The sequence below is a fragment of the Oncorhynchus mykiss genome, chromosome 6 (assembly GCF_013265735.2).
Source record: "Oncorhynchus mykiss isolate Arlee chromosome 6, USDA_OmykA_1.1, whole genome shotgun sequence".
Lineage (NCBI taxonomy): Eukaryota > Metazoa > Chordata > Actinopteri > Salmoniformes > Salmonidae > Oncorhynchus > Oncorhynchus mykiss.
In genome coordinates this window covers 11,166,731-11,180,083 of record NC_048570.1, presented here as the reverse complement: position 1 = coordinate 11,180,083, position 13,353 = coordinate 11,166,731, and the positions used below count along the sequence as shown (strand labels likewise).

General features: G+C 41.1%; 1 protein-coding gene and 1 non-coding gene across 3 annotated transcripts in view; both read left to right on the top strand.

Moving 5' to 3' along the window:
- Positions 1-13,353, top strand: part of LOC110525094 (glutamate receptor ionotropic, delta-2-like) — a 653,889-nt gene that overhangs the window by 61,109 nt on the left and 579,427 nt on the right. The window lies entirely within an intron of this gene.
- On the top strand, positions 1,169-1,221 carry LOC118965106. The gene has a single exon (XR_005052439.1). It is a non-coding gene; the product is annotated as a U7 small nuclear RNA (small nuclear RNA).

Here is a 13,353-nt window from a genome sequence, read left to right as displayed (position 1 = left end):
AATCAGCGGAAGATAGCAGTAATGGTGGGAGAACCCCATTATTCAGATTCTCTCCATAGGCGGGAGTACCCCAAGGCTCCGCCCTTAGTCCACTACTGTTTTAATGTACGTCTGTGATATTTATTACCCAAGAGAGGGTCAAGTGGCCCAGTTTGCAGACCATATCTGTTATTAGGCCTCCTCCAAAAACTTTACCCACTGCTGGAAAAAAGCTACAGAGGAGCATAACAGTGATCGAGCACTCAGCCAATCTGTGGCGGGTCAAGCTCAACACCGCTGAAGACCCAGTGCGTCCTCCTCTCCAGAAACCCCAAAAGAACTAAGCAAGTGCACCTTAAACTGTATGGACAGGCACTCCAGATGACCCCAACGGCTAAGTTCCCTGGGGACACATTTCAAGAAAACATGTTCTGGTGTCCCCACATAGAGTACCTGGAGAAAGCGGGAAGGATACGACTGAACAACCTAAAGCTACTTTGCAGAATAGGAGGAGCCACGCCTGGAACAGCCGTCAGAGTGTACCAGAGCAACATCCAAGTATGCTTCACCAGCCTGGTGTAACGTGGGGAGTTCTGATGTCAGAAAACTTCGGACCATTCAAAGCCTTTGCATCAAGATGGCATACAGACTCCCCACGTACACAAACACACACTACATACATGACCTTTCAGGACTGAGAACAGTAGAAGAGAGGATGGCTGTCCTGCGGCGCAGGTTTACCCTCAAGTTGGTGGACAATCCATCTCTGAAACCCATGATTCGGGAGGAACAAGCTAACCATCCTCTCTGTGCATCTTAGCATATCTATCACTTTTAAACCACTTTTAATCCTTTAGAGAGGATATCTGGTGCATTATATTGTGATTTTATCCACTGATACTCCTGCTGATAGGCACTGCAATAGAAGCGGAAAGGAAGGAGAACTCCACCACCCCCTCCCCTCCCCCTGTGCCTTGCCAATCCTGACCTCCACCAAACTGATACATGGACAAGAGGAATAGAAGAGGGCATGAAGCTCTAAGATGTCTGTACCAGTCTCAAAGTTCGTTGTCTCGTCTCTACAGGTTATAGAAAAGAGCAGAAGCTCGAAACTATCCGTTCAGACCCCAGTCCTACCTACCTACTGGTTATAGAAAAAAATCTATAGAATCTATCTATAGGTTATGGAAAATGTACTCTTTTAGCATTTCTCTAGTAGGTTTTCTCAAGGAGAAAGCCTCCACTTCTATGTCAAAGATACTTTAGTCAGCAAAAACACTACAGTGAATACTACAGTAAAGTCAGCAAAAACACTACACTGAAAACTACAGTATTTATACCATAGTATACTATAGTATTATTTCATGTGGGTATGTACCGTATGCTATACATTAGTAACTATGTTTACCTTATGCAATTTAGTGCAATAGTTACATACAGGAGATTGCTTTGTTTATGAAGTTTATATATTGATGGGAGACTGTTACAGAGGAGTGTAAATGTTTTTTTTAGGCTGGATCATGTTGTGTTGTATTGTTGTATGTTTTAATTATGTCATGTACTGATTGTTGCTGCCTTCTTGGCCTGGTCTCCCTTGAAAAAGAGACTCTGGGTCTCAATGTGCTTTTCCTGGTTAAATAAAGGTTAAATAAATAAAACATTTGTTGGCCATGGTTTTATTATTTATCATTTAGAATAATCCAAAATTAGTCTAATGAAAACACAGTTGAGATAATACCACAGGGGAATTGCTTTATGTTTGAAGGCAGTGTTTTTCAGTCTTGGGCTTTGGAATCCACAGGTGGTGCAGAACTTATCAAGGACTTAAAAATGTGTTAGTTAAATGTTAAATGTACTAGTTGAATACCGGTCTTGAACAAAACACTTTCGAAGAGAATCATACTGTAATTGTATTTCATAGAGAATCATACTGTAATCGTATTTCATAGAGAATCATACTAAAAACATATTTAATAGAGAATCATACTATAAATGTATTTCATAGAGAATCATACTATAAACGTATTTAATAGAGAATCATACTATAAATGTATTTAATAGAGAATCATACTATAAACGTATTTAATAGAGAATCATACTATAAATGTATTTCATAGAGAATCATACTATAAACGTATTTAATAGAGAATCATACTATAAATGTATTTCATAGAGAATCATACTATAAACGTATTTAATAGAGAATCATACTATAAATGTATTTCATAGAGAATCATACTATAAACGTATTTAGTAGAGAATCATACTGCAAACGTATTTAATAGAGAATCATACTGTGAACTTATTTCACAGAAAATCATACTGTCACGTTCGTCGTTATGATGAGACCAAGGTGCAGCGTGAGTAGAGTTCCACATAATTTTAATAAACCGAAACTCACTGAACAAAAACAACAAGCAACCAAACGAAACGTGCAGCTACTGTTGTGCACTCAGGCAACTAAATCTAGACAAGATCCCACAACACAAATGAGGAAAATGGCTACCTAAATATGATCCCCAATCAGAGACAACGATAAACAGCTGTCTCTGATTGGGAACCATATCAGGCCAACATAGACATACAAAAACTCCTAGACATGCAAAAACCCTAGACATACAAAAACTAGAGTACCCACCCTAGTCACACCCTGACCTAACCAAAATATATAGAAAAACAGAGATATCTAAGGTTAGGGCGTGACACATAATGTAAACTTATTTCATAGAGAATCATACTGTAAACGTATTTCTCACTGACATGACAGATGGCTTGAGAAAGACGGATTGCAAACACTCAGGCAAAATGTTTCAAGGTACTCCATATGTGCTGTCAGTTTTGGAGAGAATCTGGAAGGACCCTTCTCCACCAGTGGTGAAGCTGACAGTTTCTCAAGAACACAGAACTCGGAATTCACAGAATTCTCTGTTATCTCTCCCCTGCCTTACATACCAAATGTGTCTCGCTCCACTCACATTACTAAGAGCTTAGCTACTGTATAGTGAAGGAGCACGTCTAGCTGTAAAGGGAGGGTACTATGGCCGGCATGAATACATGATTTGTATGTTCTCCACAGATATGCCTGTCAATAGTGTGATTCTTTGAGAAACACTTGATGAGTTGTATTCATTTGAATATTCTCCTTTGGAAGTAGATAAGACGAAGAGAGAACAGCTCTCAAACGATTAATAATGTGTGCCTGTACTGTCTTAACAGGCACATGGCAGGGGTGTTTCATGACAGAACTAGCCCAGTATGAAAGCTATGATTCGACTAGCATTTTTGTAGTATCTTCAGGCATCTTAGCACCGTGTTCTTAGATACCCCGTCAGATGTGATGGTCCAAATAGAGCACAGTGTCCCCAGTACACCAGAGGGGTTCAGAAGAGCATGGGCATGACGAGGATTTGACAGTATCGCTAAGCACAAAACACTCATTATAGCTTGTCTGATCACAGTTTTGGAGTTAAATACACTCACAAGTCCTCCTTTGCTGCTTTTGGTGAAGCTAGACTAAGGTAGATAAAGTCAATGCATGATCAATACGGTATCTACAGTGCAAACACGCAAACTGTTGAAATATGCATGGGATGTCATCGTTTTTTGATTGATCATGTCTGGGAAGGTCTGCTGGGGTTTGTTTGACGCTCCCTGCAGGGAAACCAACTGACTTCACTTCATGTAAGGTGATTTCCCCAGGAAAGGTAATCGCTTTAAGCAGATGGTCCATTAGAGGATTCTCAATGCAGCTTTTCTTGTGTAATTGTGTTTGAGCAAACACCAGTCTTTTTGTGAGGCCCGGTGCGGGCCTGTGACAGCTGAGCAACCAGTACGGTAGTAGCACCCATTGTCTTCAAATGTCACCACTTGAGAGTGGAGTACTTATGCAGGCTCATACAATAGATTCACCCCATTAACATCTTTAAAATTGAATACTCGCCGCAGGATTTTAATCATTCAAGGATTACATTTCCATCTTCAAAAGAAAAACATGTATACATTTGCACAAATGTTCATCCGAATGTCATATGTATACACAAGAGATGTTCCCATAATCTTTTGTTGATTCACGTCACATTCAGACACATACAGCTCATTCCTGCGCAATTATTTGAATGAATAATGTAATGCGTTCAGCAATGTAGTTGCTGTGATAGACCTGAAGCTTGTAAATGCTGCAGCACAGTGCCCTGAAACAGTACTGTAGTTGCTGTGATAGACCTGAAGCTCGTAAATGCTGCAGCACAGTGCCCTGAAACAGTACTGTAGTTGCTGTGATAGACCTGAAGCTCGTAAATGCTGCAGCACAGTGCCCTGAAACAGTACTGTAGTTGCTGTGATAGACCTGAAGCTCGTAAATGCTGCAGCACAGTGCCCTGAAACAGTACTGTAGTTGCTGTGATAGACCTGAAGCTTGTAAATGCTGCAGCACAGTGCCCTGAAACAGTACTGTAGTTGCTGTGATAGACCTGAAGCTTGTAAATGCTGCAGCACAGTGCCCTGAAACAGTACTGTAGTTGTTGTGATAGACCTGAAGCTCGTAAATGCTGCAGCACAGTGCCCTGAAACAGTACTGTAGTTGCTGTGATAGACCTGAAGCTCGTAAATGCTGCAGCACAGTGCCCTGAAACAGTACTGTAGTTGCTGTGATAGACCTGAAGCTTGTAAATGCTGCAGCACAGTGCCCTGAAACAGTACTGTAGTTGCTGTGATAGACCTGAAGCTCGTAAATGCTGCAGCACATTGCCCTGAAACAGTACTGTAGTTGCTGTGATAGACCTGAAGCTCGTAAATGCTGCAGCACAGTGCCCTGAAACAGTACTGTAGTTGCTGTGATAGACCTGAAGCTCGTAAATGCTGCAGCACAGTGCCCTGAAACAGTACTGTAGTTGCTGTGATAGACCTGAAGCTCGTAAATGCTGCAGCACAGTGCCCTGAAACAGTACTGTAGTTGCTGTGATAGACCTGAAGCTCGTAAATGCTGCAGCACAGTGCCCTGAAACAGTACTGTAGTTGCTGTGATAGACCTGAAGCTCGTAAATGCTGCAGCACAGTGCCCTGAAACAGTAATGTAGTTGCTGTGATAGACCTGAAGCTTGTAAATGCTGCAGCACAGTGCCCTGAAACAGTAATGTAGTTGCTGTGATAGACCTGAAGCTTGTAAATGCTGCAGCACAGTGCCCTGAAACAGTACTGTAGTTGCTGTGATAGACCTGAAGCTCGTAAATGCTGCAGCACAGTGCCCTGAAACAGTACTGTAGTTGCTGTGATAGACCTGAAGCTTGTAAATGCTGCAGCACAGTGCCCTGAAACAGTACTGTAGTTGCTGTGATAGACCTGAAGCTTGTAAATGCTGCAGCACATTGCCCTGAAACAGTACTGTAGTTGCTGTGATAGACCTGAAGCTCGTAAATGCTGCAGCACAGTGCCCTGAAACAGTACTGTAGTTGTTGTGATAGACCTGAAGCTCGTAAATGCTGCAGCACAGTGCCCTGAAACAGTACTGTAGTTGCTGTGATAGACCTGAAGCTTGTAAATGCTGCAGCACAGTGCCCTGAAACAGTACTGTAGTTGCTGTGATAGACCTGAAGCTTGTAAATGCTGCAGCACATTGCCCTGAAACAGTACTGTAGTTGCTGTGATAGACCTGAAGCTTGTAAATGCTGCAGCACAGTGCCCTGAAACAGTACTGTAGTTGCTGTGATAGACCTGAAGCTCGTAAATGCTGCAGCACAGTGCCCTGAAACAGTACTGTAGTTGCTGTGAGCTGTTGAAAATATTCAGCAATGCTTTAAACTATAGAAAGGTAATAGGGAAAAAAAACAGATTCAAATAAATGCATACTGTAAGTCTGCTAAATGACTAAAATGTTAAAAAAAATATATATACCACAAGGCTTATATTGAGTAGACAAGATGGATGTGTTTTGGCTTTGATATGTAAGGACTCTTTAAAGATGTATGAAACTACCTCTTGGGAGAGAGAGACATGGCAGCCATCCTTGGTACCCCTCCATCAGACAAAAACTAGGGTTCTATTCAGTTTGCTGATTAAATGTTTGAGTCGAGCAGTTCGGTTTTCCTAATTCTCGTTAATTAGATAATTAGTGTGACTGTTTGGGGAGCCGAGAGAGCAGAAAATTAATTTCTGTTATGGTGTTTGTTCTCCTTCTCAAAAGTAAAAAAAAGAATAATGGAACAAGGAACCATTTGTTGGCCTTGTAGCATAGGGTTTAGGTAACCTGGCACAAAGTTCAGCAGGCCCTGGGTCCTTTGCAATAGAGCAGAGAGGGACCAAGTCCTGAGGAAAAGGGATTCATACTAGTGGACTGGACCCAGAGGGACCAAGTCCTGAGGAAAAGGGATTCATACTAGTGGACTGGACCCAGAGGGACCAAGTCCTGAGGAAAATGGATTAGTACTGGTGGACTGGACCCAGAGGGACCAAGACCTGAGGAAAAGGGATTCATACTAGTGGACTGGACCCAGAGGGACCAAGTCCTGAGGAAAAGGGATTAGTACTGGTGGACTGGACCCAGAGGGACCAAGACCTGAGGAAAAGGGATTCATACTAGTGGACTGGACCCAGAGGGACCAAGTCCTAAGGAAAAGGGATTCATACTAGTGGACTGGACCCAGAGGGACCAAGTCCTGAGGAAAAGGGATTAGTACTGGTGGACTGGACCCAGAGGGACCAAGTCCTGAGGAAAAGGGATTCATACTAGTGGACTGGACCCAGAGGGACCAAGTCCTGAGGAAAATGGATTAGTACTGGTGGACTGGACCCAGAGGGACCAAGACCTGAGGAAAAGGGATTAGTACTGGTGGACTGGACCCAGAGGGACCAAGTCCTGAGGAAAAGGGATTCATACTAGTGGACTGGACCCAGAGGGACCAAGTCCTGAGGAAAAGGGATTAGTGCTGGTGGACTGGACCCAGAGGGATCATGTGCTTGATGTGCTTCTGCACAATTAGTGAAATGACTTCTGCTGTCTGACATTTGGGGAATAAGTTGGAGAATATAAATGCATGCATCTTTCTCTCAGTATCAAATAGATCCACATGTAAAGATAGGATTGGTTTTATTCAACTTTTTTGAGTCATTGAAGTGGAGAGGATATTTAGCCACAGGAAGCGTTTTTTGTCATCCAAGTTCAATTGTACTCCAAGAGTGGCTTGATAAAAGCACAGAAGTGTATGTACAGACCATTCATCTAGAAATGACTGGACCCCACATCAAAGTCTTCCATTTAACTGATAAATGTTGGTTGGGGAATATCAAGGTAAATGCAAACAAGTGTGAGAGATTCCCAGCAGATTGGAATTTCAGATGCAATTTTCCAGCTCATATGTGTAGACAACTGCTCTTAAAATCCTCTGAAATGAGGGCATGAGTACAGTATCCGGTTATTTTTTTTTACATTTGTGGGCTCATCCACATTATATCATTATCCCATAAATTATTAAAGAGAAAATTAAGAGAACAACGTGGCCTTGTGTAATGCTTATTAATCTATATTTAGTGTCTCTGGAAAATGATCTGAGGGCTGATTTATGCTCTGAATAGTAATGCGCGGCTTCTGTGTGAAGGTGCTTGGCATTTACGTTTGGATAAGTTTTTTGTTGTTGTCATTGACTTGAAGTGTGAGTGGGGGCTATACAAATATAATAAGTCTTTCAGAGAATGATTTGGATTGGCAATACGAGTGGATTCTGTGTCAGTATCTCTAGAATAGCACTTACCAACCCAGTGGGCAAAAACTGGTTGAATCAACGTTGTTTCAATGTAATCTGCCAACGTACTGTGACATGGAATCTACAGTGCATGGAAAATACATTTTTTTAAAGTCATAAATGTAAACCGTTGTTTTGAGGTGAAAGTTTAGCTATGATATTTGTAATTGACTATTACCAGTGTGCTATCTCGTGAGAATGAGTGGTGAGAGATTTCCACTTAAAAACTAAATAGATTCACTGTTGTTATCGAAAACATTCCAAAAGGTAGGTTTAACAGAGCAAATGAAATGTGACCGTACTTAATCAATCATCATTGATGCTAATGTAGATTCAACCTTAACATGAGTAACAGATCCCTGGGTTACTCTATCTATACATTTCTTCACACGTAAGCATATACAGCAGGCATGTTCAGGTCTGTAGAGATCTTCACAAGTGCTGTAATAATCTGTGATGGATCTCAAACTGCATTGATCACTTGCACCATGTACTTTTAATGTAATCTCAACTGTAATCCAGGTCATTTGGTTCTGCTATTAGATGAAGCATAGTGATATCACATGAATATCTTGTATAAATAAAAAATAAAACCTTACATTGTATTCCCATTTAAACTTTGCTTTTAAATGGTTAAATGTGCAGTGATAGACATTTGGGTGACAATTTAACAGACATTGTAATTGTTTTTCCATTGCAATTTGGTTGTGCTTTTAGATGGTTGAAAGCACAGTGATAACACATTGGAAATTTAACAAACGTTTTGCTGTTTTTTTTGTTGTGGGTTAATATAGGTTGTAATCTCATTGAACGTAACAACCAAATATTACGCAATTATCCACGTGAAATGACGCAGTGTGCCCAGTGGGACACCTCTCTCATTATAACTCTAGAAACGACCCTAATTTGCAGTGCTCAGTAGGCTTTACCTTCAAAATGAGCTTATGTGTGAACCCACAATGATGCCGTATACACAATATAGCCTTAGCAGGCAAAGTGTGTTTCATTGAGACTCATAGGCCTACTTACAGTAGTGCTGGGCCCCATTCTCCAGGCCACATAGTTTGCTGCAGTGATGAATAAAACAACAGCCTTGGTTTGTTATGTTCTGCTGACTTGCAGGGTTTTAAATTAACTAGCTTCTAGCAGACAACTGGGCTGCCACCGCTCCAGTCTCCCCTCCTCAGCTCAGTCCTAACCAGGGTGGGAGCTACAGTGCCTTGCGAAAGTATTCGGCCCCCTTGAACTTTGCGACCTTTTGCCACATTTCAAGCTTCAAACATAAAGATATAAAACTGTATTTTTTTGTGAAGAATCAACAACAAGTGGGACACAATCATGAAGTGGAACGACATTTATTGGATATTTCAAACTTTTTTAACAAATCAAAAACTGAAAAATTGGGCGTGCAAAATTATTCAGCCCCCGTAAGTTAATACTTTGTAGCGCCACCTTTTGCTGCGATTACAGCTGTAAGTTGCTTGGGGTATGTCTCTATCAGTTTTGCACATCGAGAGACTGACATTTTTTCCCATTCCTCCTGGCAAAACAGCTCGAGCTCAGTGAGGTTGGATGGAGAGCATTTGTGAACAGCAGTTTTCAGTTCTTTCCACAGATTCTCGATTGGATTCAGGTCTGGACTTTGACTTGGCCATTCTAACACCTGGATATGTTAATTTTTGAACCATTCCATTGTAGATTTTGCTTTATGTTTTGGATCATTGTCTTGTTGGAAGACAAATCTCCGTCCCAGTCTCAGGTCTTGTGCAGACTCCATCAGGTTTTCTTCCAGAATGGTCCTGTATTTGGCTCCATCCATCTTCCCATCAATTTTAACCATCTTCCCTGTCCCTGCTGAAGAAAAGCAGGCCCAAACCATGATGCTGCCACCACCATGTTTGACAGTGGGGATGGTGTGTTCAGCTGTGTTGCTTTTACGCCAAACATAACGTTTTGCATTGTTGCCAAAAAGTTCAATTTTGGTTTCATCTGACCAGAGCACCTTATTCCACATGTTTGGTGTGTCTCCCAGGTGGCTTGTGGCAAACTTTAAACAACACTTTTTATGGATATCTTTAAGAAATGGCTTTCTTCTTGCCACTCTTCCATAAAGGCCAGATTTGTGCAATATACGACTGATTGTTGTCCTATGGACAGAGTCTCCCACCTCAGCTGTAGATCTCTGCAGTTCATCCAGAGTGATCATGGGCCTCTTGGCTGCATCTCTGATCAGTCTTGAGCTGAAAGTTTAGAGGGACGGCCAGGTCTTGGTAGATTTGCAGTGGTCTGATACTCCTTCCATTTCAATATTATCGCTTGCACAGTGCTCCTTGGGATGTTTAAAGCTTGGGAAATCTTTTTGTATCCAAATCCGGCTTTAAACTTCTTCACAACAGTATCTCGGACCTGCCTGGTGTGTTCCTTGTTCTTCATGATGCTCTCTGCGCTTTTAACGGACCTCTGAGACTATCACAGTGCAGGTGCATTTATACGGAGACTTGATTCCACACAGGTGGATTGTATTTATCATCATTAGTAATTTAGGTCAACATTGGATCATTCAGAGATCCTCACTGAACTTCTGGAGAGAGTTTGCTGCACTGAAAGTAAAGGGGCTGAATAATTTTGCACGCCCAATTTTTCAGTTTTTGATTTGTTAAAAAAGTTTGAAATATCCACTAAATGTCGTTCCACTTCATGATTGTGTCCCACTTGTTGTTGATTCTTCACAAAAAAATACAGTTTTATATCTTTATGTTTGAAGCCTGAAATGTGGCAAAAGGTCGCAAAGTTCAAGGGGGCCGAATACTTTCGCAAGGCACTGTAGCTAGTGCCCATCTCTGGAAGGTCAGCCTGCTCTCAGACAGTGTTCTCTGGAAGGTCTCCAGTGCTGATGGCAAACCCTATTCTTTTTAAATGTAATTTAACTAGGCAAGTCAGTTAAGAACATATTCTTATTTACAATGACGGCCTACCCCGGACGACGCTGGGCCAATTGTGCGCCGCCCCATGAGACTCCCAATCATGACCGGTTGTGATGGACTCGAACCAGGGTGTCTGTAGTGACGCCTCTAGCACTGAGATGCAGTGGCTTAGACCGCAGCGCCACTCGGAAACCCAATGGAAATATAATTTCTATGTATTTCTATATCAGGTCAGAAACGGACCTGAGTGCATCCAATGTTGTGTGCCTGTCTGGATAGCTGTGTTTGAGGCCTGTTTTCTTTCTTATTTCATCTCTTACTTTACCAATGTTTCTTTGATGGGCAGTAGACATAACCACAGGGAAGCTTGTGTAGTCTGTTACAGCAGAGAGGAATTACGACTTCAGATATTACTACTTGAGGTATGGAGTATTGTCATAGTCAGAGTTTGATTTTAGCATGGTCATATAGTTTGATGTTACCATAGTCATATAGTTTGATGTTAGCATGGTCATAGTCAGAGTTTGATGTTAGCATGGTCATATAGTTTGATGTTAGCATGGTCATAGTTTGATGTTAGCATAGTCATATAGTTTGATGTTAGCATGGTCATATAGTTTGATGTTACCATGGTCATATAGTTTGATGTTAGCATGGTCATATAGTTTGATGTTACCATGGTCATATAGATTGATGTTCACATGGTCATATAGTTTGATTTTAGCATGGTCACATAGTTTGATTTTAGTATGGTCATATAGTTTGATGTTAGCATGGTCATATAGTTTGATTTTAGCATGGTCACATAGTTTGATGTTAGCATGGTCATATAGTTTGATTTTAGTATGGTCATAAAGTTTGATGTTAGCATGGTCATATAGTTTGATGTTAACATGGTCATAGTCAGAGTTTGATGTAAGTATCGTCATATAGTTTGATGTTAGCATGGTCATATAGTTTGATGTTACCATGGTCATATAGTTTGATGTTAGCATGGTCATATAGTTTGATGTTAGCATGGTCATATAGTTTGATGTTAGCATGGTCATATAGTTTGATGTTAGCATGGTCATATAATTTGATTTTAGCATGGTCACATAGTTTGATGTTACCATGGTCACATAGTTTGATGTTACCATAGTCATATAGTTTGATGTTACCATGGTCATATAGTTTGATGTTAGCATGGTCATATAGTTTGATGTTAGCATGGTCATATAGTTTGATTTTAGTATGGTCATATAGTTTGATGTTAGCATGGTCATATAGTTTGATGTTAGCATGGTCATATAGTTTGATGTTAGCATGGTCATATAGTTTGATTTTAGTATGGTCATATAGTTTGATGTTAGCATGGTCATATAGTTTGATGTTAGCATGGTCATATAATTTGATTTTAGCATGGTCACATAGTTTGATGTTACCATAGTCATATAGTTTGATGTTAGCATGGTCATATAGTTTGATGTTAGCATGGTCACATAGTTTGATGTTAGCATGGTCATATAGTTTGATGTTAGCATGGTCATATAGTTTGATGTTAGCATGGTCATATAGTTTGATGTTAGCATGGTCATATAGTTTGATTTTAGTATGGTCATATAGTTTGATGTTAGCATGGTCATATAGTTTGATGTTAGCATGGTCATATAGTTTGATGTTAGCATGGTCATATAGTTTGATGTTAGCATGGTAACATAGTTTGATGTTAGCATGGTCATATAGCTTGATGTTAGCATGGTCACATAGTTTGATGTTAGCATGGTCATATAGTTTGATGTTACCATGGTCTCGCTCTCTCTCTCTCTCTCTCTCTCTCTCTCTCTCTCTCTCTCTCTCTCTCTCTCTCTCTCTCTCTCTCTCTCTCTCTCTCTCTCTCTCTCTCTCTCTCTCTCTCTCTCTCTCTCTCTCTCTCTCTCTCTCTCTCTCTCCTAATCTCATGCTGTGTGACAACCTCCAGTGAGAAGGCCACGTTGTGTGTCACACTCACAATTGGCTCAGCATTCCATTAGTGTCAAGTACCTTAACACTCCTCACTAATTCCCTCCCCACCTCTCCACTCACAGGGTTGAGCGAGACAAATCTGGGAATATTGACATCATCGATGCTCATTAACACCGATTTCTACACACACTGAGAAAGGTGCTAATGGATATGCAAATAGAGGTATTAATTCGAGAGTTATGGGGTTTCAAGCTAAGTGATTCTAATAAATCTCTCGTTGGTGACAGTGTTGCTTGGGGTTAGTTCTGGCGAGCAGACATGAAGGGCTCAGGTTGTGTTGGGGGGTGAAGTGGGGACGCAAGAGTGATATGGTAAACTATACAGTAGAAGATACACTACATGACCAAAGGTGTGTGGACACCTCATTCCAAAATCATGGGCTTTAATATGAAGTTGACCCCCCCCCCCTTTGCCACTATAACAGCCTCCACTCTTCTGGGAAGGATTTCCACTAGATGTTGGAACATTGCTGAAGGGACTTGCTTCCATTCATCCACAAGAGCATTAGTGAGGTCGGGCACTGATGTTGGGCGATTAGGACTAGCTCGTAACAATTAATCCTGAAAGTGTTTGATGGGGTTGAGGTCAGGGCTCTGTGCAGCCCAGTCAAGTTCTTCCACACCGATCTCGACAAACCATTTCTGTATGGACCTCACTTTGTGCACAGGCGCATTGTCTTGCTGAAACAGGAAATGGCCTTTCCCAAACTTATA